This window comes from Tachyglossus aculeatus, chromosome 7 (assembly GCF_015852505.1).
Source record: "Tachyglossus aculeatus isolate mTacAcu1 chromosome 7, mTacAcu1.pri, whole genome shotgun sequence".
Taxonomy (NCBI): Eukaryota; Metazoa; Chordata; class Mammalia; order Monotremata; family Tachyglossidae; genus Tachyglossus; species Tachyglossus aculeatus.
This window is the reverse complement of record NC_052072.1, coordinates 40,904,926-40,930,703: the sequence shown is the minus strand read 5'-3', so window position 1 is coordinate 40,930,703 and position 25,778 is coordinate 40,904,926.

Here is a 25,778-nt window from a genome sequence, read left to right as displayed (position 1 = left end):
CTTGGGAGAGTATAACAATACCAGACACATTCCCTGCCCCCAGTGAACATACAGCCTAGACAGGGAGACAGACATTAATATAAATAAATGAATTACGGATATGTACATCTTTCCTTCTACAGCCCAGCCCGCACCCTCCGCTCCTCTGCCACTAACCTCCTCACTGTGCCTCGTTCTTGCCTGTCCCGCCGTCGACCCCCGGCCCACGTCCTCCCCCTGGCTTGGAATGCCCTCCCTCCGCACATTGGCCAAGCTAGCTCTCTTCCTCCCTTCAAAGCCCTACTGAGAGCTCACCTCCTCCAGGAGGGCTTCCCAGACTGAGCCCCCTCCTTCTTCTGACCCTCCTCCCCTTCCCCATCCCCCCGCCCTACCTTCTTCCCTTCCCCACAGCACCTGTATATATGTTTGTACAGATTTTATTACCCTATTTATTTTACTTGTACATATTTACTATTCTATTTATTTCATTAATGATGTGCATCTAGCTTTACTTCTATTCATTCTGATGACTTGACACTTGTCCACATGTTTTGTTTTGTTGTCACTCTCCCCCTTCTAGACTGCGAGCCCGCTGTTGGATAGGGACCGTCTCTATATGTTGCCCACTTGTGCTTCCCAAGCGCTGAGTACAGTGCTCTGCACACAGTAAGCACTCAATAAATACGATTGAATGAATGAGTGCTGTGTTGGACACAGTTCATGTTGGACACTGTTATTCAGGTTGGACATGGTCTATGTCCCACATGGAGCTCACGGTTTTAATCCCCATTTTACAGATGAGGTAACTGAGGCTCAGAGAATTTAAGTGACTTGTCCAAAGTCACACAGCTGACAAGTGGCAGAGCTGGGGTTAGAACCCATGTCCTTCTGAGTCCCAGGCTCATGCTTTATCCACTAGGTCATGCCGTTTCTCCCCCATATTCTATTTACTGTATGGAATACCAGTGAAATACTTAACATCCCAAAGATCTTCATTATTAAAGTATTTATTGAGTACTTCCTATATGCAGTGCACTGTTCTTAGGGAAATGTATCAAAGTGGAGGAAGACACAATTTCTCTTCTTAACGAACTTCAGTATATAATACATCTACAAAGAAAAATTGAGATTATTCATGAAATCTTGAAAGGAAGCAGTGCTGCCGATGGGTTTCATAAGAGGTTAAAATATTATCGTTAAGAATATCTGGTTGCCTCTTTAGTTACACACACATACTATATTATGACAGAGAGAGAAGGAAAATTAAGTAGTGTAAAACGTATTAATAGCAAGTAAATGTGGAGATCTAGTATCATGCTTACTTGTGTATGTATATGTAAACATGTATACCTTAATATATATGAGTACAAAATTTATTAATCTAATCATCATCATCATCATCATTCCTATTTCCCTGCACCTTACATCCTCTCCCTTCTGTGTCACCTAAGCACCTTTGGGCACTTGTTATTCACCCCATCCCTAGTCCCATAGCACTTATATATGTATCTGTAAATTATTTATTTATATTTGTGTCTGTCTCCCCCTCTAGACTGTAGCTCATTATGTGCAGGAAACATGTCTACCAATTTTGTTGTATTGTACTTTCCCAAGTGCTTATTACACTGCTGTTCACATAGTAAGCACTCAGTAAATTCAATTAATTGATTGATTAAAGGGTTTCCTTGTTGGTATAAGTACATAGGGACAGAAGATGGTTGGGGTCAAGAGACAGGGATGGATTCACCTGAGTTACCTTAAAACATCCTCACTGAAAAACCCCAGGAATTTATTTTTTCAGGATTCGATTTAATGCTACCAAATAGAACAAAGGCAGGCACAAGAAACTCCAAAAAATAAATGCTTTCTATTTTCACATGCATAATGTTTACACTTTTCTTTTTCTATCATGAGCAACTTTGCAATACACAGAGAATTTTCCAGAATATCATCTTTCTTCACTCCAGTGTGACATGTTGCTGAATTGCAACAGTCATGATTAATGATTAATGATGGGCAATTCAGTACCTTGAGTGCCCCTGTACATTTCTTTGGGAAAACACTGATGAAAAGGTTTTGAATACAGGTGTCATCTTTCTCAGATAAAAATATTTTGTTAGATGTGCACAGACAATCCACTTAATTCTCATATCAGGCAGCAAGAATTTAACCTACTGGAAGTGACACTTTGTTTCAAGTTTTGTAGTTTTTTATTGAGGTGTGAAACCTATGATCTTTCCTGTTGAATCCTCTTGTGACTGAAAAAAACTTTTAGGTTGAATGCTAGGTTGAATAGATAGACTTTAAGTGATTCCATGGGGGGCGTTTGACTGTCGATCTTGCATGTTGTGGAATTTTCCATAATGCTTCCATTAAAAACACATTCTCATTCAAGGGCAACATATTAGCAGTCTGCCACGTCTGTGAGTATGTCTGAAGAACTCATTTCACCTCATACGTCTGTTATACTGGAAGAGCAATATTCAGGTTTTAACCCTCACAAAGCATAATTGGGCTGTTAACCAAGCAATAAACACAATCTTAAACCCAAAGCAGTCTCATTTGAAAAATAACTTATTGTACCAGAGTTTTTCTAGTTTATTCTATATCTTGGATGCGTACTGATCCCAACTTTCCCCAGAGTCAGTGTCACTCCCTGCTGGTAACTGAGGCATCAGAGAGGTGCATTTCCCCTTTCAGGCCACTGGCTCTAATATATTAAATGAACACAGAGTGACTTGAAAAGGTGAGTAACATTCCCTTTGTTGAGAACCAATCTATCAATCAATCAATTTGTAGTATTTACTGAGTGCTTACTATGTGGAGAGCACTGTACTAAGTGCATGAGTGAGTACAATACAACTGAGTTGGTAGACACACTCCCTCCCCACAACAAGCTTACAACCTAGAGGGGGAGACAGTCATTAATATAAATAATTTTTACACCTGTAAATATTTGTACATACATTATAGATATATATTATGCATTTTATAGTATATTTAGTACAAGATAGAAATCATATCACTCTAGCCTATTGAATGATTTTGATCTTGGGTTGTATGGACAGGAAAATTTTAAAAAATCACATTGAGAGACTTAGTGAGCTGGAAAAAAAAAAGACTTTTCCTCCATGCCCATTTCCTTTAGGAGATAAAGCTGTTGACTCTACCAGACTTATCTCAAGGTTAATACTGTTTTTAAAATGCAGCCCACATAAGCCTTTAAGAGATTCAGGGTGAGAGGGGACTTCGAAATGGATGCATAAAACATCAGTGTGATGGTTGCCCTTCTTGACTTCCAACCTTGGTTAGTGATGTACCTGCTAACAGTGGTAACACTTCCACTAATGACCCATTATGGGATTCTTCCATGAATTTCTCCAAACTTTCTTGAATCCACTGTCATTTTCTGCTGGCATAATATCTGCAGTTACGCAAGTTCCGTACTTGTATTACCAAGATGTTGTTTTAGGACATGGTGAATTACTAGTTCTACCCCCTGGTACTAGCAGTATTCTGAGGGTTGGAATGATGAGAAATGGTCTTTCCAAAAGGAAGCAAAGACACTTTGATCACTATTTGCTCTTGAGCTCCATAAAAGTCTCCAGTCTGTCTGATTTCATTCTGCACTAGACATCAGCAAGATATAAAATATTGCATTTTGTTTCTTAAAAGTGCTAGGGATCTGTGGCTTCCTGTGAAGTCTCCCTAGATGCAAATTCCCAACTAAGAAGATGAACCATATTTTTTTTAAATCACAAAAGGTTTACATGTAAACACTAGTTGGTTAGAATTTATATTTATTGGTGATTATAAAACAGATGGCTCTGTTTAAAGGAATCATGATCTATTTGAACATTTATAGGATGATGAAATCTCCCAGATTCATGAACCTCTGTGTTGAGACATAGGGACCGAGAATTTGAATGAAGGAATTGAATATGGAACTAGTGATTTACACAATGTAATGTACCCTCTCTCTTCCCTGCCAGGCATGTTTCCACTAGGGCTACAGTGCAGTGAGAGACCAAGTGGGCTGAGGTGCAGCACATTGTAAAATGCACATGACTAACTTTTCTATGCCGGACTGATCTATGGCCTGAATCATTCCAGGTTAGGTAGGGTCCATGTGTGCTATACCACCTTGACACAAAGGGTAATTGGTTGCTGACTTCTGAGGTGTTGCCATGCTCACTGATCAGTAATTTTTCAGGATCATGCTGGCCCTGTCTACCTCATAGAATGCCCCAAGTGCTTCTTTGGTCAGAAAGCTTCACCATAGAGCATAGCAGGCAGAATCAGGACTTCATTCATTCATTCATTCAATTGTATTTATTGAGTGCTTACTGTGTGCAGAGCACTGTACTAAGCACTTAGGAAGTACAAGTTGGCAACATACAGAGACAGTCCCTACCCAACAGTGGGTTCACAGTCTAGAAGAGGGAGACAGACAACAAAACAAAACATATTAACAAAATAAATAGAATAAATATGTACAAGTAAAATAAATAAATAGAGTAATAAATATGTACAAACATATATACATATATATATAGGTGCTGTGGGGAGGGGAAGGAGGTAAGGCGGGGGAATTGGGGGGAGGGGGAGGGGGGAGAGGAAGGAGGGGGTTCAGTCTGGGAAGGCCTCCTGTAGGAGATGAGCTCTCAGTAGGGCTTTGAAGGGATGAAGAGAGCTAGCTTGGCGGATGTGCGGAGGGAGGGCATTCCAGGCCAGGGGGACTTGAACCCAGGTCATCTGATTCCCAGTTCAAATTTATTTTCATTGGAAGATCTGGACCTTCACATAGTACCTACCTCCTCATGATTTAGATGGACTTTTACAGAACTTTGAGCAATTTTTATTCCACATGACTGGAAGGCAGCATATCCATAGCTGACAGATGGGGAATCTGAGATTTAACAATTAAAGGATGGGACCAAATTGTATAGCAGTATAAGATTTCTATGCTGACTAATCTCCCTGGAGTTTGAAAGGAACAAAACAGAAACCTAATTGTAAAGTGCTTCATAAATGCAAAGGAAGTGATCTAACATGGCATGAGATTTGAAAATGTTATACAGTTTCTTAAGACAGGTTAACAATGTGAATTTACAGACATGCCACTTACCCTTGGTTCGATTATTGGCTTGTTTGTTTTTTCCGTAGAATTATTCTCAGTTATATTGTAACAGTACAAGGTCTTTAATATCTTGTGTTTCCAGAATCATCAGCTGTGTGACCTTGAATGAATCATATTTTGGTGCCTTTATATCCACACTTTAAAATATGCATTGAGGCCACTTCCCTTACCTATACTGCTCAAGGTAATAAGAAGATTAAAGAAACAGTGATTTTAAAATTCCCTTGAAAGGTGTTGAATTAAAAAACATGTTTATATTTTGCCGAAAAGTTGAAATATGAAATCACTAGGCCTTGTTTTAAACTTATATTACAAATGTTTATCCAAAATCATTCAAATCCCCAACATTCTATTTGACCCAAAGATTTTGTATTAGGCTGGCCTATATCTATCACCCTTTTCCCCTACAGTCACTTGTTTTTATATTAACAGAAGAGGACACAATACATTTACTAAAGCAAATATATGCTAAATTTTCCTGTAAACACAATTCTAGTGACAAACAAATGAGAACAAACCAGAGAGAAAAAGCAAATTCAATTGATGAAGGTCCTCTTACTCATTTGCATTAGGATTGCTGCCTGGTTTTTATGGTATTTGTTAAGCAGTTACTATGTGCCAGGCTCTGTACTAAGCACTGGGATAGATACAAGATAATAATCAGGTTGGACATAGTCCATGTCCCACAAGTGGCTCACAGTCTTAATCTCCACTTTACAGATGAGGTAATTAAGGCACAATGAAATTAATTGATTTGCCCAAGGTCATACAGCAAACAAGTGAAAAAGTCAGGAACCCAGATCCTTCTGATTCCCAGGTCTGTGCTCTATCCACTAGGGCATGCTGCTTCTCCCACACCCTCTTATTATTTATTATTATTATTGTGCCTTTTAAGTGTGTTAAGCACAGTTCTAAGGTAGATGCAGGATAATCTATATGGACCCAGTCCCTGTCCCATACAGAGCGCACAGTCTAAGGTGAGGGGAAAGGGCAGTTTGGTGGTGGGCAGAGGCTTGAGAGGACTGGGCCTGCTGGCCTCTTCTGAGGTGCGGTTCCCATGCCGTGTGATGGTCTCACTGCTTTTACCAGAGAGGCCTGAGTGGAATGTGCCAAGAGGAGGGACTTGGTGGGAAAGTGAGGAGATAGAGAGAGACTGGCCGCCCCCAGGCTGGAGTGGCAGAGGATCAAGTATGGTCAGGGGGCGAGGCTGGTGTTGCTGACCCATCTATATGCCCCTTGGCATGTCCTCCCCTCTTAGTCACCCAAGGCATTCCTTTAACCTGTGTGGTGGTTGAATGTCCCATCTTGCATGGTCCATTTGTTTTGTCTGAGGGGTCTGTTTGTGATGTGATCTGTGATTCTCTGGACTGTAAACTCATTATCACTGTTTATTGTTGTACTGTACTTTCCCAAGAGCTTAATACAGTTCTCTGCACACAGTAAGTGTTCAATAAATACGATTGAATGAATGAGTGAATGAATGAATGTTACTTCTCTTGGTTTCTGTCAAGTCCACCCTAATTTCCATTTCAGGCTCTGGGCATATTAGCTGGTGCTTATTATGTTTTAACACTAGTTAATGTATTCCCAGTCTCTTGATGTTGCCCTTTTAAAATCTGACGTCTTGAATTTTAGTTCTCTATTAAATGCTTCAGTAAGCATTCAAAAAAAATACAGTGCAAGTCACAACCGTGTGCCTTTAGAAGCAGTCTGTATTTACCAACTTCTCTTTTAGGCTAAATGATTTTATTTTTTACTCTTTCAGCTAGAACCCTGCTGACACCCTTACTTTTATATTCTAGCTGAGATTTTTTATTTTCGAGGAGTGGTTCTGCTTTCATGTGTGGCTGACATTGTAAGCCTTTCAGAATTGTGACCAGCAAGTAGAGATTGGTGGAGAAGGCAGAGAAGTGTTTTTGCACCAGGGGAGGAGAGGTGCAAAGAATACAGAAGGGATGTGATAGGAATAACAGGAGTAGGTCCCAGGTATGGAGGTCACAGTTGGAGTTGAGAACTGAGTTTGAGGGAAAGAGGGAGTGGTCAAGGTGGCAGGTTAGAAGGGATGAGGTCAGATTGGGTTGTCAGTGTTGAATTTAGAAATGGCACAGTGTAGTATTTCTAAATGGCCAGATCTAGTGTTATTCTGCAATGATGTATGGAAGAAGTGCGGTGAAGTTGGAGGCCAGTGGAATTAAGAGGTGGAAGGGAACAGATGGCTGGTAGATCAGAGGGATCATCAATAAGGACGTTGAAATCTAAGTTGTCACTGGGGGAATAATAAATTGGGCAAGTTGACAAATCATCAATAGATTTCTGTAATGGACAATTCCAAAACAGGAAGTTCATTCATTGATTAGCTCAAGGGTCAAAAACTCAAGGTTGACATAAGTAAACAAATTAAAGGACTGAACTGCTTTTCGTCTCAGCAAATAGCAGGAGCCTCTCCCACTGACCTAACATCTTTGCAAGTGGTGGAACTTGTTTTAAAACTTTTTTAAAAAACTTCTCCTGCTCTAACTCTTCCTCTCCTTCCCATGGCCTGTGGAAAGAGTACAAGCCTGGGAATCAGACGACCTGGGTTCTAATCCTGCCTCCACCACTTGTCTGCTGAGTGACCTTGAGAAAGTCACTCAACTTCTCTGTGCCTCAGTAACCTCATCTGTAAAATGGGGATTGAGATTGTGTACCCTATGTGAGACAGGGATTTTGTCCAACTTGATTATCCTGTATCTACCCTAACACTTAGTATAGTAAGTGCTTAACAAATGCCATAAAATAAAATTAGTTTCTGGCCTTTCCCTCTGTCTACCACTTCTACTCATTTAAGCCTGACCCAAGCTGATGAACCACAGACCAACGCACATATGCTGACTATAACTCGCTTAGGAACTTCATATTCAGAAATGGGTAAAAACATTATTATTGTCTTAAACACTGTTCTAAGTGCTGAGGTAGATTCAAGTTAATTAGGTTCTACACAGTCTCTGTCCCCTGTGTGTAAGCAGGAAAGAGAACAAGAGAACAGAGGCACACATAAATTAAATTTTTACTCTCCCTGCCCCTTAGTGAGTCCTGTTTGGGACAGGGCATGTGTCCAACTTAATTATCTTGTATCTAAGCCAGCATTTAGTTCGGTGCTTGGCATATAGTAAGGACTTAACAAATAACATAAATATTATTATCGATCAATCAGTCAATCAATCCAGTGCTTAGTACTGTACTGAATGCTTGAGAGAGTAAATGTAAAAGAGCTGGTAGATATGAAGATAGGTTCCATGTCCATAAAGAGCCTAGAGGGTGCTTACAGTTCCATAAACAATAATTGACATTATAACAAATCTGACATTTTTGCATAGAGGATATAATTGAATTTCTTTAGGCATGTGTGTGTTTTTTTTTTTTCTTGGCCATAAACGCAGATGTGACATGTCCTAATTTTATTAAAGAGCTTTTCATCTTTGAAATTTCTCTTTCTTCATTTTTATATCAGTTCTTTCCCAACATGCCTGATGGCAATGTGTCCTCTTGCACTTCAATAAGTTCTCAAATAAAAAATGGGCAGAATTGCAAGAATCACTCTTCACAAAAAATGTTAAATGTCAGCACAGAGGGAACACCTCAACAGTCCTGACAGGAGTACATAAAATGTCAGTAAGGCAGTGTCCTCATAAATCCAGCCAGATTTGATTATTATTTAATGTACTATACAGGTTTCAGGCCGGATATTTTATATAATCAATTCTCTAAAGAACAACCTGTTATGTTGAGGAAAGGATCAGCATGTGCATGAGAATACTCATCTGTAAATTCATATGAATGCTACATATATTAGAGTCATTATATCAAAGCTTTCAAGGTGACAACTGATTTTATGTGTAATTTTTGGTCTTTCACCACTTTCTCTTCTTTACACCAGTAACAGACCTTGAAATTTGGTCACCTCTGCCCGGCAGAGTTTAACTTCTTTGTTCTTTAGAACAGTGCTTGGCACACAGTAAGAGCTTAACAAATACCATAATTATTGTTATTATTATTATTGGGAGTAGATTAATTGACTACTTCAAGTCCTGCCTCATGTGAAGCTTATAAAAATAGTTTATTTCCACACCAATAATGTACATGTCAATAATTTATTTGTTTATATTAATGTCTGTCTCCCCCATCTAGATTGTAAGCTAACTGTGGGCAGGGATGTGCCTACCAACTCTATTATATTATGCTCTCCCAAACACTTTGTACAGTGCTCTGCACACATTAAGCACTCATTATATATGATTAATTCATTGATTAATTGATTGAGCTGAAAAAAACAATTGTTAGGACCTCAAGAAGTTGGTGGTGGAAAACCTTGTGAGAACACAAAAATTTGATTTCAGACTTGAATGTCACACTGGAATGTCACACTGGTCCCTAACTAGCTGTAAATCTATAACCCCTGAGCTGGCTGTCATGGCTTCAGGAGGTGGAATTTAATCCAGGTATACTACCTAAGGGAGCTAAATTTCAGAAGGGCTCAGAAGTTTAGATTGTGGGCTCCCTGAAGGACAAGGAATTGTGTCTGATTCCCACCTGTGTGTTATTGCCCGGTGCTCTGTAAAATAAGTGCTTAATAAGCTCATTGTGGGCAGGGAATGCTTCTACCAATTCTGTTGTATTGTACTTTCCCTAGCACTTAGTACAATGCTCTACACACAGTAAGCATTCAATTAATACCACTGATTGATTAATAAATACTATTACTACCACCATAGCATAAGAATACAGGAGTAATGGTCCCTTGTGTTAGAGGGTGGGGAAATAAATCAAGATTTGGACCTAGAATTTGTAACCTGGGCTTTGCTGCTGTTATTTGGCAAGAGTCCATGCTATGCCATAACTTTCTCATCTGTAAAGTGTGAATGCATGTAAACAGGAGTTGTTATCTAAGGTGTTTTGCAGAATTATACTGTGTGAAAGATGCTTGATATTTCACCAAGGTCAGGCTGAAGAAACAAAAAAATCACTAATGTTGATCATTAGTCATATTTTACAAAGGCTTTGATTGGACTCCAGAAGCAGTTTAGGTAATTTCTATAGGAGAACTATCCATCCAGGAGTAAACTCAGACTTGCAGAGACATCCTTAAACTCTGCCAATTCCCCTCTGTAATATATTTTAACATCTGTCTCCTCCTCTAAACTGTAAACTCCTTGTGGGCATAGATCATGTCTACCAACTCTACTACATTGTACTTTCCCAAATGCTTAGTGCAGTGCTCTACACACAATAAGTTCTTGAAATGTACCATTGATTCATGACGCATTAACAGGTACTATCAATTTAGTTCTTAAAAATGTGTTCCTTACAGGGAGTAGCTTGCCTTTCTGCTGCTTTGAGAAGCAGCATGGCTCAGTGGGAAGAGCACGGGTTTCGGAGTCAGTGATCATGGGTTCAAATCCCAGCTCTGCCACTTGTCATCTGTGTTACTTTGGGTAAGTCACTTAACTTCTCTGTGCCTAAGTTACCTCATCTGTAAAATGGGGATTAAGACTGTGAGCTCCCTATGGGACAACCTGATCACCTTGTAACCTCCCCAACACTTAGAACAGTGCTTTGCACATAGTAAGTGCTTAATAAATGCCATTATTATTATTATTATGTCACATGACTATGAGAAATTTCATGTAGTTGTGGGCACATGATTACACATTTTGCCTTAGAGAGCAGACACAGGAAGGCTCCCCATATACTAGTCGAGATCTGAATGTCCAGCTATTCAACAGCCCTTGACTACAGAGAGGGAGCATCTACAATTTAGCTAGGATATTGTGTTTATGTAACTGCCAAATTAGTCAGCTGCAATGAACACAGCATTCATCCTAATTGCCAACATAATGGTGACCTCATGTGATTTCTCATGAGCTATTGATGCCTATTCAGTGTGCAAGAGGAATTACCCCTGTGTCATTTATTGAAATGTACTCACATCATTTCTTGAAGCAACCTTGATCATCCCAATCATGCTTATGGAAATAAGCAACCTAGAGGTGTTTTAGCTTATAGAGCTTTTGGCCTTTGGAGCTCACATCGACCATAATTGCCTGTAGAGACAGGGCCTTCATTCCATTCCCAGACATAATTAAAGATTCTTGGTTGCTCCATCTAAACGCAGATCATAGTTTAACCCACACAACAGTAGCCCTTCAAAAGGGACTATTTTACACAAATCAGTTAGCATTTGCATAAACATCAAGTGAAATCCCCAAATCAATATTTAGTTGCAAGAGATTACCCTTAAATCTCAAAACTAAATCCCTTCAAAGAATGAAATGCAGTGTCCGAATTGTACACTGTATTTTTAACAAAGTCCCAAGACCAAGAATTGGGCTTTGCATTATAAAGCTTCCTGAGTGAAAGGGATCAATATTCAATTTCATGATGATAATGCTGTGCCTAGAGGTAAAAAAATAAAAAGAAATAGCCTGTTGATCAGAAAAATCAGTACACTGATTTTAGGACAGGAAATCAGGACCCTGAATGATGGATTGTGAGGAAGATATTTAGAGACAACTGCTAGATTAATAGGGTGGCCACCCGCAATCCTTCATACTCCAGAGATATGTGTAGCATCATTTGTGTTATGCATAACATGATGGTGTGATAGTCATCATCGGTGGGGAGTTAAATGGTAGCTTTTATAGTTTTGTGGAGTCCTAGGGGGTTTCTCCTGGGAGGACCCTTGAAACTCCTGTTTGTTCTCGAGTCTTTTTATTTCCTTTATGGGTCAGTGTGGTGACTGTAGCAGGATTTAACTGTGGAATTTGGCAGCAGAGGCAGCATTATTCTGAAAATGAGAAACACAACATAAAAGCATCTGGTATCATATTGGAAGCAGACTGAGGAAGACTGAAAAGCAGGCACTTGATGTAAAACTGGACAACTGGCCATGTTAGTTTCACCGCACTTTAACCACCTATTGCCATGAGAAATGTCAGACCAGTTTAATTATTATTAATAATAATAATAATAATAATAATAATGGTGTTGGTTAAGGGCTTATTATGTGCCAGGACTGTACTAAGTGTTGGGGTGGATACAAGCAAATTGGGTGGACACAGTCCCTGTCCCACATGGGGCTCACAGTCTCGATCCTCATTTTACTAGTGAGATAACTAAGGCACAGAGAAGTGAAGTGACTTGCCTAAAGTCACACAGTAGACAAGTGATGGAGGTGGGATTAGAACCCATGACCTTCTGACTCCCAGGCCTGTGCTCATTCTATTATGCCATGCTGCTTCTGCACAAATCTGGGTTCATATATCAGGTCCTGTACTCTTCTGAGCAACCCTTGTATCTTTGAAAATATGACCTCAGATACTGACAGCTCACCAACAAATTGCTTCCTGAGTTGAAATGTAAATGGTTATTGCTTTCTAAAGGAAGCAGAGCTCTCTATACTATGACTTCAATTCTGAGATAAAAGAGGAAAAATGACTAAGCTGACATTTTTTAATAACTTTTTTATTTTGGCTAGAGATAGACATATTTACACTTGACAAACTAATCTCCACAGGCTCAGGTGAGTATTAGTTTGGACGTTTTTCAAATTTAAAGAGATGGCAAAAACAAATACTTGCTTCCTAGTGGGGTTGTCTTTCTGCAAAGATTCTCTTTTTTGATAGGACTGATTGTTTCTTTTATAGTAGAATTTTCACAGCGCAGTGTGTTATACTAGCTTGTACCTTCTAATCTCATTTCTGCTGCTGCTATATGGCCTCGTGATTTTTAAACCTCAGTGTGGCCTAATAGAAAGAGGACAGTATTGAGAATCAGTAGACCTGGGCACTGCCCCTGGATCCCCCATTTGCTTACTAGGTGATCTTGGCCATGTTAGTTCATGTGTCTGTGCCTCAAGCAATCAATAGTATTTATTGAGTGCTTATTGTATCCACAGAACTGTACTAAATACCTGGGAGAGTACACTACAATAGAGTCGGTAGACATGATTCCCTACCTGCTAAGACATTACAGCCCAGAGTGGGAGACAGACATTACTGGTGAGGGAAATGGCAGAGTATATGAATATGTATATGTGTGTGTTGCGGAGCTGGGTTGGGATGAGTATCAGAGTGCTTAAAACGTGCAGACTAAAGTTCATAGGTGACACAGACAGGAGGGAGAATAGGATGGGGAGAGGAGAGGTTTGTCAGGGAGGCTTCTTGGAGTAGGTGTGATTTTAATATGGCTTTAAAGATGGGGAGAGAGATAGTCTGTCAGATATGTTGGGGGGGGGGGGGGTTCCAGATAGATAGGGGCCTTGAGCAAGGGGTTGGCAGTGAGAGATGAGTTCTATGTATTTATATTAATGTCTTTTTACTTGTTTCAATGTGTATAAATCTCTAATTCCATTTATTTATATTGATGCTATTGATGCCTGTTTGCTTGTTTTGATGTCTGTTTCCCCCATTCTAGACTGTGAGCCTGTTGTGGACAGGGATTTTCTTTCTTCGTTGCTGAATTGTACTTCCCAAGGGCTTCATACAGTGCTCAGCACACAGTAAGCACTAAATAAATACTATTGAATGAATGAATGAAAATGATCTAGACATCAAAGTTAAGTATGGACTAGAGTGGAGAGATATTAGAGGCAAATAGATCAGCAAGAAAGGTGCTGCAGTAGTCAAGACAGGATATGACAAGTGCTTGGATCAGGTTGTTGACAGTTTGCATGGAGAGAAAAGAGTAAATTCCAGAGTTGTTGTGAAAGTCAAACCATCAGGAATTGGTGACAATGAATATGTAGGTTGAATGGGAGAGATGAGTTGATGATAATGCCAAGGATTTTGGTGTTGTCTACCGTCATGAGAAAGTCATGGGGAGGAAAGGGTTTGGGTGGGAAGATGAAGAGTTCTGTTAAGTTTTAGGTGTCAGTGGCTCAGCCAAATAGAGATGTCCTGAAAGCAGGAGGATATGTGGGATTGTAGAGGAGAGGAGTCAGGGCTGGATTGGTAGATTTGGGAAAATGAGACAGTTAGTAGGTTGGCTTGAAAGGAGTGAAGGAGAGGAGCAAGGGGAAATAGAGAAAGGGGAACCTGAATAACTGCCCTAAAGTCAATGGTCAGGAGTCTCTGTTTTATGCTGAGAAAAATGAGCAATCATAGGAGGTTTTTTAAGAATAGGGCAGTTGGGGAGAGGGCAATTTGCACAAAATGTGTTTTCAGAAGGATTTTGAAAATAGTAGAGCAGTGGTCTGGCAGATTTGAAAGCAAAGGAAGTTCAACACAAGAAGGAGGGGGTGAGCACAGGCTCAGAGATCAGAAAAATGAAAGCAAGGCACAGTGAATAGGTTATCTTAAGGGGAACCAAGAGTGGGACTTGGGTAATATTTAGAGATATAGGGGATAAGTAAGAGAAAGAGAGCCCTGCTTGAATTCTCTAAAGCGCTTAGTACAGTGCTCTGCACACAGTAAGTTCTCAATAAATATGATTGAATGAATAAAGGCAATGACTTATCAAGTTGTTCTTGCATGATATGGAGAGGAGTGAATAATCAGTGAATGCTGTTGAGGTGTGGGGAGGTTTTTGCAGAACAAAGATGAAGAATATCCTGGGCAGTAGAATGAATTATGGAATGGAGTTGGGGAGTTTCTGAAAACAGGGAGTCCACTTAGGAGGCTGAGGGTCAAGTTATAGTCATAATCAAGCTGGAATGTGACAAATGCCTGTTCCATTGTAGTGGCTGTTTGGATGGAGCAGAAGGGAAGGGTCTTAGGAACATGGAGGAGAAACAAGCAGGACAGAATATGGAAGTTGAAAGAGAGAGAAGGAGTTAAGGATAATGTGGGATTGAGATATAAGGAGGATGTTGATGGTGTTTATAATAAAAAAAGTAGGTATGAGGAGGATTTGGGGGCTGGAAGAGATGTTAAACATATTACACCTAGGTTCTGGTGGGATATCTAAGAGGAGATGTTCTGGAGGTAGGAGGATATGCGAAATTGCAAGGGAGAGAGGTCAATCAATTGATCAATCAATGCTATTTATTGTGCTTTACTATGTGCCAGCACTATGTTAAGCATTGAGGAGCAGCTTGGCTCAGTGGAAAGAGCACAGGCTTTGGAGTCAGAAGTCATGGGTTCGAATCCCTCTCCGCCACATGTCTGCTGTGTGATCTTGGGCAAGTCACTTAACTTCTCTGAGCCTCAGTTCCCTCATCTGTAAAATGGGGATTAAGACTGTGAGCCCTATGTGGGACAACCTGATCATCTTGTATCCCCCCCCAGCGCTTAGAACAGTGCTTTGCACATAGTAAGTGCTTAACAAATGCCACCACCATCATCATCATTAGGGCAAGGTCAAAGCTAGAAAGGTAGATTTAGGAGTTATTTGCCTAGAGGTGGGGGTTGAACAGGGTTCACAACGGGTTGCGGCTTGTTAATCTACGACTCTGGTACCGCTGAAACCATGGGAGTGGATGAGCTTTCCAAATTGAGATGATAAGGGGATCCAGAATGGAACCTTCAGTGACAAGAAGCTAAGAAAGATCGGCCAAAAGGTAAGACCGCCAGGGAACACTTTGTCAGAAGAAACAAGGCTAGAGAAGGTTTCCAGGAGAAGGGAGTGGTCCACAATGTTAAAAGCAGCAGAGCCTCCAAGAGGAGGATTAGGACAGAGCTCATTAATTATATACATTACATAAATATTACTAATGTATATATTTCCTGTTCTTTTTTTTATTTCTTACTTGAGTTTTATTCGGCTTGGTCAATGAACTATCTCTTTAATGATGAAAAGATTGTTGGATTGCATTTTAATCTATTGTCTTTGGAAGTCTATTTATCTTCCACCTTGTGCCCATGAAGAAATAGTACTGGATATAAGATGCTCTTTAATCTTTTTCTCTGCTCGGGTTTGTTTTATCATTGAATTTCTCTTGGATTAGGCTATAGTAGTAGTGTTTTGCTAAACCAATTTCTTATAAAAATGTGCTTGCATCAATTTTCAAACAGAATAGCTTTTAAAATGGAATCAATTGTACCTGAGTTCTCTCTCACCAACATGTACTTCTCTTATGAAAGGTTAAATTATCTTGCAAGAAAAAAATGTGAAGCAATTCTTTCCTAAATGGTAAATTCCCTTTCCTTCATGCATCTGCTTGGAAATCTACTTCGGGGGTGAATAGCCATCTAGAAAAAGCCAGTTGCATAAAATATTCTTGTACTTGTAGAGGAGTGAGGGTGAAAATGAAATTGGAGCTTTCCCTAGAACTAGTTCATCAAATGAATTAGGATTTCCAATTTATGAAATCATTAGAGCAAAAGCAAGTCTTGGCTCTAATGCCTATCTAGAGGTTACATAAAGAATCTCATTTGTATGGGGGATGATTCAGCAGAAATACCCCCTAAAACACCTTTCCTGTGAAAGATGTTGTTTCCACGCTACATTATTCTCATCTCTGGAAGAATGCACATGGATTATATAATTTCTTTATGTTTTTATAGATTACGAAAGAGGAAAAGCTTAGCCATTTTATAAAGAAAAGCCACCCTGAATTTCAATCAGCACAGTAATCACAGCTGTATTCAAGACATTTTGTACACTTGGCAGATTTCAGGCTTATTTAAATAAGAATAGAGTGTGCTTTCCAAGTATTTGTTCTGCATTTACTGTTGGGGATATTTCTGTGACTGCAAGGATACCCCAGGCAAACTGCAATTCTCCAATTGTGCAGAGGTGTTCCCTGCTGAAATCAACCAAAAAGGAAAATCCATCCGTGGGGAAAAGGCAGGGAAGGAGATGACTAAAATGATCTATTATGAATTCCCAATGGCACTTTAAAGTGCAGGTGAGGGTGAAGTTTTATTTTTTTTTCATGTTATTTCTTAAGTGCTTACTATGTGCCAGGCACTGTTCTAAGCAATGGAATAGATAAAAAGTAATCAGGATGGACACAGTGCATGTCTAACATGGGGCTCACTGTCTTAATCCCCATTTTACAGACGAGGTAACTAAAACACAGAGAAGTGAAGTGACTTGCCCAAGGTCACATAGAAGACAAATGGCAGACCCGGGATTAGAACCCATGTCCTTCTGACACCCAGATCTGTTATCTACCCACTAGGCCATACTGCTTCTCAAGGTTCTCAGGCCAATAACATTTTTTATTAATTTATTTATTAGGGTATTTGTTAAGCCCTTGCTATGTATCAAGAACTGTTCTATGTGCTGGGGTAGATACAAGTTCATTCATTCATTCATTCATTCATTCAATATATTTATTGAACGCTTACTGTGTGCAGAGCACTGTACTAAGCGCTTGGGAAGTACAAATCGGCAACATATAGAGACGGTCCCTAACCAACAATGGGCTCACAGATTGGAAACAATTCCTGTCCCATATGGGACACCGAGGCTAAATAGAACAGATATTGAATCCCCATTTAATAGATGAGTGAACTGAGGTACTGAGAAGTTAAATGACTTGCTCAGAATTGCACAGCAGACAACTGGAAGAGCCGGAATTAGAGCCGAGGTCCCCTGACTTCCAAGCTCACGCTTTTATCACTAGACCATGCTACTTCTCTTAAATACTTATCTTGAAAATTAATCCATTTTAAAGATTTAAAATTATCCTAGAAATTTTCACATACAAAAGCCTCCTTAGTTGTGTGAACTGATCATATTTTGAAGTCTGAAGTTTAGAGTAGGGAGTGGCTAGACTAAACGCTTTCATCAGAGGGTGACACTTGGAACAACTCTGCCTGGAGTTCTGCCACCCTCAGCGCTGTGCCTCCTGCCCTCAGAGAAAGGAGCTCCAGTGGAGCTGAAAAATATGTAGGGCCAAGTGGATGGGAAGTTGCTGCTTCAGAGCTGGTGAGAATTGACGGTGACAGTCAGTTCCTAACATTTTGCCCTTACCTGCTGAGTAAGGCTGGCCACCTAGTCATCTTGGGGCTGGAGGATCATCTCAAATCTCAACTTATCCTTAACCACCCCTCACCATTCCCTATCCTGGGAGAGGTGTTGGAATCTAGACAACACCCCTCAATTCACCAACCTTCCCAGCAGCCTCTGGGGAGTGAGGGAAAGTTGGGAGAGTCATTATTTCACTCACTGCCCAACTTGTGTTGAGCAGAGTGCCCTATCCTCTGTTCTGGTGGGGATGAGGGATATGGAGTCCAGTCAATCCATCCTTGCCCTCTGCCTATCACAAATGTCCTAGGAAACTGAGTGAATTGGAGCCGGAGCAACCACTACCTGACCCCCTCTCTACTCTCCCACAGTGAGCTGGAGGTAAGAGAGGTCACTGACAGGAGAAGTCCTTCAACCATATCTTGTGTAACCAGAGTTGCTAAAATATGTAACTATATACTGGAAAACTACATACATATAGTTTTTTGGTTTTTTTTTAATGGAATTTATTAAGCACTTACTATGTGCAAAGCACTGGTCTAAGCACTGGGGAGTTTACAAGGTGATCAGGGTGTCCCACATGGTGCTCACAGTCTTAATCCCCATTTTACAGTTGAGGTAACTGAGGCACGGAGAAGTTAAGTGACTTGCCCAAAGTCACCCAGCTGACAAGTGGTGGAGCCGGAAATTGAACCCATGACCTCTGACTCCAAAGACCATGCTCTTTCCACTGAGCTATGCTGCTTCTCTAGTATTCCAGTATGTATGTGTATATACATACATATAAAGATAGATAGATATATGCATACTCTATATATATGTACATCTGTCTTTGCATAATTTTCCAATGTAGACACTTTAACAACGGATATGATTTCTGTTGCCTGGGCAATGGATTGGTTTTGGGAAGAGTCCACTTGGCACAGATACAATTAAGTGAACCAATTAGTAGGGAAACAGCCAAGGACAGTTGGAATAATGGGTACAGCCTTACAGTTATAGATAAGATTTGTTGAACCAATGAGTAGGGAAATTGCGAAAGGTAATTTGACTGGCCAAGGACAATTAACCACAAGATCTGAAAAGAAGGCAAAAGAAATGGTGGAAACCTGTTTAGTGCCCTGAAGCTCCCTGAGGGCAGGGATTATGCCTACTACTTTTACTGTACTCTCACAAGCATTTAGTACAGTGCTCTGAACACAGTGAGCACTCAGTAGATAGATACCACTGATGGATCAATTGGGACAGACTTGGCCTGTGCAGTTGGTTTGAATAATAGAGGGTAGCTGCAGTGGGAAAGAGATAGTTGGGAAGCAACCAGTGAGTGATAAAGATGAGGAAAGGTGGGGGGGAAATCATGGAATCTTGCTACCCAGCTAGAGATGGGACAGGGCAAAGTAAAGCTTGCGTGTGTGTAAAAAAGGGAAATTATTATTGTGTTGCTGCTGCTGATATTTGTTATCAAGTACCCAGTGTTGGATTAAGCAGCATGGCGTAGTGGAAAGAGCAAGGGTCTGGAAGTGAGAGAACGCAGCTTCTAAGTCTAGCTCTGCCACTTACCTCCTTGTGAACTTCGGCAAGTGACTTAACTTCTCTGTGTTTCAGTTTTCTCATCTGTAAAATCAATCAGTCAATCGTATTTACTGAGTGCTTATTGTGTGGAGAGCACTGCACTAAGCACTTGGGAGAGCACAGTAGAACTGAGTTGGTTGTCCCGTTCCCTGCCCACAACAAGATCACTGTCTGGTAGGGGAGACATACATTAATATAAATAAATACATTACTGGTATGTACACAAGTACTATGAAGCTGAAGGCAGGATGAATAAAGGGTGAAAATCCAAATGCAAGGGTGATGCAGAAGAGAGTGGGAAAAGAGAAAATGAGGTCTGACTCAGGGAAGGCCTCCTGAAGGAGATGTGCCTCCAATAAGGCCTTGAAGGTGCAGAGAGTGAACATCTGTTGGATACGAGGAGTGAAGGCCTTCCAGGCCAGAGGCAGGACATGGGTGAGAGGTCTGTGATGATATAGATGAGGTTGAGGAACATTAAATAGGTTGACATTAGAGGAGCGTGCAGGCTGGGTTGCAGTAGCAAAGCAAGGAGGTAAGGTAAGAGGTGGCTAGGTGATTGAGAGCTTTAGAACTTATGGTAAAGGGTTTCTGTTTGGTGTGGAGGTGGATGGGCAACCACTGGAGGTTCTTGAGGAGTGGGGAAACATGGACTGAAAGGCTTTGAAGAAAAACCATGCAGGCAACAGATCACACTTCACCACTCCAAAGCCCTACTGAAGACTCACCTCCTCCAGGAGGCCTCCCCAGACTAAGCCCCCCTTTACCTCAGCTCCCCCTCGTCCCCAACCTCGCCCTGACTCGGTTCCTTTGCTCTACCCTCCCTCCCTGTCCCATAGCACTTGTGTAGATATGTAGTTAACTATAGTTCTATTTATTTATATTAATGCCTGTTCACTTGTTCTGATGTATATATATATAAAATTATATCTATTTATATTGATGCTATTTATGCCTGTTTACTTGTTTTGATGTCTGTCTTCCCCCTTCTACACTGTGAGCCCACTGTGGGCAGGTATCGTCTCTGTTGCTGAACTGTACTTTCCAAGTGCTTGGTACGGTGCTCTGCACACAGTAAGCACTCAATAAATACTATTGAATGAATGAATGAATGAAAGTCAGCAAAGAGGCAGATGCAGCAATCATTAGTTTCATGGATTTATCAGTCATTCATGTTTATTAAGCACTTATTGTGTGCTGAGCACTGTACTATGCACATGGATGAGTACAATATAAGAATATAACAGACAAATTCCCTGGCTACAATTCATGTTGTGTCATGAGCATGCCTGGATTGACTGCACTTCAAAGGACCCTTCCTCCATTTACATCATAAAGCATTCAAGATGATTACCAACAAGTAGATTCATGGAGTGTTTTTTGTTGCAAATGGTCACTTGGGACTCCTCTGGGTAGTGACAAACATCATCCCTAAGTGGAGGACAGCCTCCCTCTCTCTTCCCCCCATGTCACTTTGCTGATTGGGTAGAGAGTGGACAGAGAGAGTGGGGATGGGACAAAGAAAAATATAGGGTGAGTTTGTGAGTGCTCTTTGAGGGTGGGGGACATGTCTGCCAACTCTTGTATTCTAAGCTCCAAGTGCTTAGTACAGTGGTCTACACTAAGTGCTCAATAAATACCATTGATTGACTGTGGGCAGGGGACATGTCTATCAGCTCTATTTTATTGTGCTCTTCCAAGCTCTTACTACAATCCTTTGTATAAACACTCAATAAACTGATTGATTGGAAATACAGTCCACAGGAGCATCTTCAAATAGGAAGTGTAGTTATATAGCCCCAAATTCCATAGGCATTCAGATAGTATTAACTAACATCACTTTTTAAGAGAAGGACAGTTCCTGAGAGATGAGGAGTTTCGAAAAGCTGGCTCACAGTGGAAGAATGGAGTGTGATAAATTTTGCTTATAAATAATTAAATTGCAAAAACAAACAAGTCATTTTTGTTTAATAAAAAGTCATGTATTTTTGCTAAGAATCATTCTTTGCAGGAATTTATCTTCAAACTCCTAGTAACAATTTTAAAGCAAAATCTGGGTGGCACACCTCCATGATTACAGAATCTATTTTTTTCACTTACAGCAATGATATGAAGTGTTGTGTAACACTTCAGGGAGATCATTAATTATTACAGACACACTATCTAGAGCATATGATGAAAAATATGCAAACTTGGAGCCTGAATTGGATATCATCCATGTAAATGTATTAAAAAACAAAGTTCAACAGATAAAACATAGGCAAATTTTGCATGGGCTATATTCAGCAAAGTGATACACCTAAAATGTAATGAGTAAAATCCAGTCTGAATATATCACAAAGAGAATTCTGCTATCTATTAGTAACTTAGTCAAAAATTAACTGTGATAGATGGATACTTTTCAAAGGTAGTTTATTAATGATGACAATGATGATGATGATGATAAGAACAGCAGTGATAGTGGGCAGGAAACATGTCTATCAACTCTGTTTTTTGTACTCTCCCTAGCGCTTAGCACAGTGCTTGGCAAACATTCATTCATTCAATCATATTTATTGAGCGCTTACTGTGTGCAGAGCACTGTACTAAATGCTTGGGAAGTACAAGTTGGCAACATATAGAGACGGTCCCTACCCAACAGTGGGCTCACAGTCTAGAAGGGGGAGACAGAGAACAAAACAAAACATATTAACAGAATAAAATAAATAGAATAAATATGTACAAGCTAAATAAATAAATAAATAGAGTAATAAATACGTACAAACATATATACATATATGCAAGTGCTGTGGGGAAGGGAAGGAGGTAAGGCCGGGGGGATGGAGAGGGGGCGGAGGGGGAGAGGAAGGAGTGGGCTCAGTCTGGGAACAGTAATCACCCAATAAATTCATTCAATCATATTCATTGAGCACTTACTGTGTACAAAACACCGTTCTAAGCACTTAAGAGTACAAAATAACAATAAACAGACACATTCCCTGCCCACAACAAGCTCACAGTTTAGAGGATAAATATAATTGATTGATTGATTAAGTGCTTGCTGTCTACCAAAAACCATAGTGAACCTTGACGGGGTAGATGACAAGATAAGTCGGACACAGTCCCTGTTCCACAGAGGCTCATGGTCTAATTAGGAGGGAGCAGGATTTAATCCCCATTTTACAGATGAGGAAACCAAGGCAAAGAGAAGCTAAGTGATTTACCTTGGGTAACCTAGCAGGCAAGTGGTAGATCAATGAATCAATAAATCAGTATTTATTTAGCACTTACTATGTGCACAGCATTGTACTAAACCGTTGGGAGAGTACAACAGAGCTAGTAATCATGTTCCCTGCCCACAAGGAGTTTACAGTCTAGAAGGGGAGACATTTAAAATAAATGAATAAGTGCTTTGGGCCTGAAGGTAGGATGAATATCATGTGGTTAAAGGATATAGTGCAAAGGTACTGCAGAAGATATAGAGAACAAGGGAAATGAAGGTTTAAATACGATTGAATGAACTGGGGAAGCCCTCTTGAAGGAGATTTGATTTTAATAAGGTTCTGACTGTGGGGAGAGTGGTGGTCTTCCTGATATGAAGGAGGAGGGAGATCCAGGCTAGAGGAAGGGCATGGACAAGGGGTCAGCAGCAAGATAGATGAGATAGAAGTACATTAAGAAATTGGCATTAGAGGAGTGAAGTGTGAGGATTGAGTTGCATAGGAAATCAGTGAGGTAGGGTAGGAAGGAATGAGCTGAATGTTAAAGTTGATGGTAAGAAATTTCTGTTTGTAGAGGTGGATGGGCACCAAACTGGAAGGTCTTGAGGAGTGGGGAGAAATGGACTGAACAGATTTTTTAAAAGATGATCTGGGCAGCAGAGTGAAATATGGCCTGGAGTGAGGAGAGATAGGAGTCAGGGAGGTCAACAAGGAGGCTGATGCAGTAGGCAAGGAGGGATATGATGAGTGCTTATACCAACATAGTAGCAGTTTAGATAGTGAGGACAGGGCAGATTTTAGTGATTTTGTGAAAGTAGAACCCACAGGATTTCATGACAGACTGAATGAGCGGATTGAATGAGAGGGGTGCGTCAAGGATAATGAATGTCCTTGTGAGAAAAGTATTGGCTTGTGAGAAAGGGAAGATAGCGGTGTTGTCTACATTGATGAGAAGGGCAGGGGGAGGGGAGGGTTTGGTTAGAAAGATGAGGAGTTCAGTATTTAATGTGTATAGTTTGAGGTGTCAGTGAGGCATCCAGGAAGAGATGTCCCGAAGGCAGAAGGAAAGGCAAAGACTGCAGAAAAGGAGAGAGGTCAGGACTGGAGAGCTAGGTTTGGTAATCATCCCCATAGAGAAAGTTGTTTAAACCATGAGATTTGGGAATGATTGTGAAGTTGACATGAAAGTAGGCAGCTGTTGACTTTCAAAAAAGAAAACCTTTGTCATCAGGGTTATAAACAGGCATACCTGCTCTGTGTTATTCACTGGGTACTAAGGCCTGGCATAAGAGAAGCAGTGTCACTCAGTGGAAAGAGCACAGCCTTGGGAGCCAGAGGTCATGGGTTCTAATCCTGGCTCCTCCACTTGTCAGCTATGTGACTTTGGGAAAGTCACTTAACTTCTCTGTTCCTCAGTTACCTCATCTGTAAAATGGGGATTAAGACTGTGAGTCCTACATGGGACAACCTGATCAACTTGTATCCTCCAAGTGCTTAGAACAGTGCTTTGCACAAAGTAAGTGCTTAACAAATACCATCATTATTATAATTAGAGTGGGAGCAGTAAGAGAAAGGATGATGGAAGGGTCACTTCTTGGTGGAGCAGTTCGGTAGTGAATTATTTGTGTCCCAGCAGTCTGTCTACCAGCAGTGGTTATAATAATAATAATGACAATAATGATGGTGCCTGTGAATTGCTTATTATGTGCTCAGCACTGTTTTAAGCAGTGGGGTGGATACAAGCTGATCATGTTGGACACAGTCCAACATGGGGCTCACAGTCTTCATCCCCACTTTACAGATGTGGTAACTGAGATCCAGAGAAGTGAAGTGACTTGCTCAAGGTCACCCAACAGACAAGCAGCAGAGACAGGATTAGAATCCAGGTCCTTCTGACTCCCAGGTCTATGGTCTATTCCCTAAGCCATGCTGCTTCTCCTAATAATGTGGTATTTGTTAAGTGCTTACTGTGTGCCAGTTACTGTACTTCGCGCTGGGGTAGAGTCAAGAAAATCGGGGTGGACATTGTCAGCGATGACAATTTTGTAAACAGCCAATAAGTCTCTTAGCTGAATTATTTTTATTTGAAATTTGGTATGTTGAGTCTACTGGTGCAGGTGCTTAGTATTTTTAAGTGTCAGTTTATGTTCTTGTATCCCGTCTTCTTCCTTCCTTAAGACTTCAGACTGGTTATTTTCTAGTAAGATTTTAAGAGTCAGCAGGAGCCAATAAAAATGTGTCTTTATGCTCTCTCCAGAACCAAGTTACTACCTAGGGAATCCTGGCTTTGAAGAATCGTGAGGCCCCCCCCAACATCTCAGTTTTTTTTCATTCCACCATCTCTGGAGTTCAATCATATGGCCCTAATTTCATCCATCAATCAATCAATGGTATTATATTGAGTTCTTAATGTGTGCAGAGCACTGTACTAAGTGCTTGAGAAAGGAAATACAGTAGAGTTTGCATTATCTTTACCCCCACCCCGCCTCCTCCACCTGCTTTCTTCCCCCACCTGCAGCCTGTAAGGTTAAATTTTAACTCTAGAATAGTAGTTGAGGTAGAAACATGAGTGTGGGAAGGAACGAGTGTATGTGCTAAGGACAGCCATGTGGGTGACTTGAATGGGCCCTGTGTTTTACAAAATTCCAAATGCTCCTTTGCTAGGGAATTGGAGCTGTAATCCTGATCTCCCCATTCTCTCATTCATTCATTCAATCGTATTTATTGAGCACTTACTGTGTGCAGAGCACTGTACCTAGCACTTGGCAGAGTACAATATAATGATAAACAGACACATTCCTTGCTCACAGTGAGCTCTCCATTTTCTCATTCTCAGGCTTTTGTATTCTAAAGCTAATTCTAAAGCTTGGCTTGAAAGTTTACTTTCAAATATGTTGAAAATATTTCAAAATAATTTTAAACTGTAAATATAAAAATAACAAAAAATAATAATTTCAGGAAAGCTATTTTACATCAAACTTGGTCAAAGTAAAAAGTGC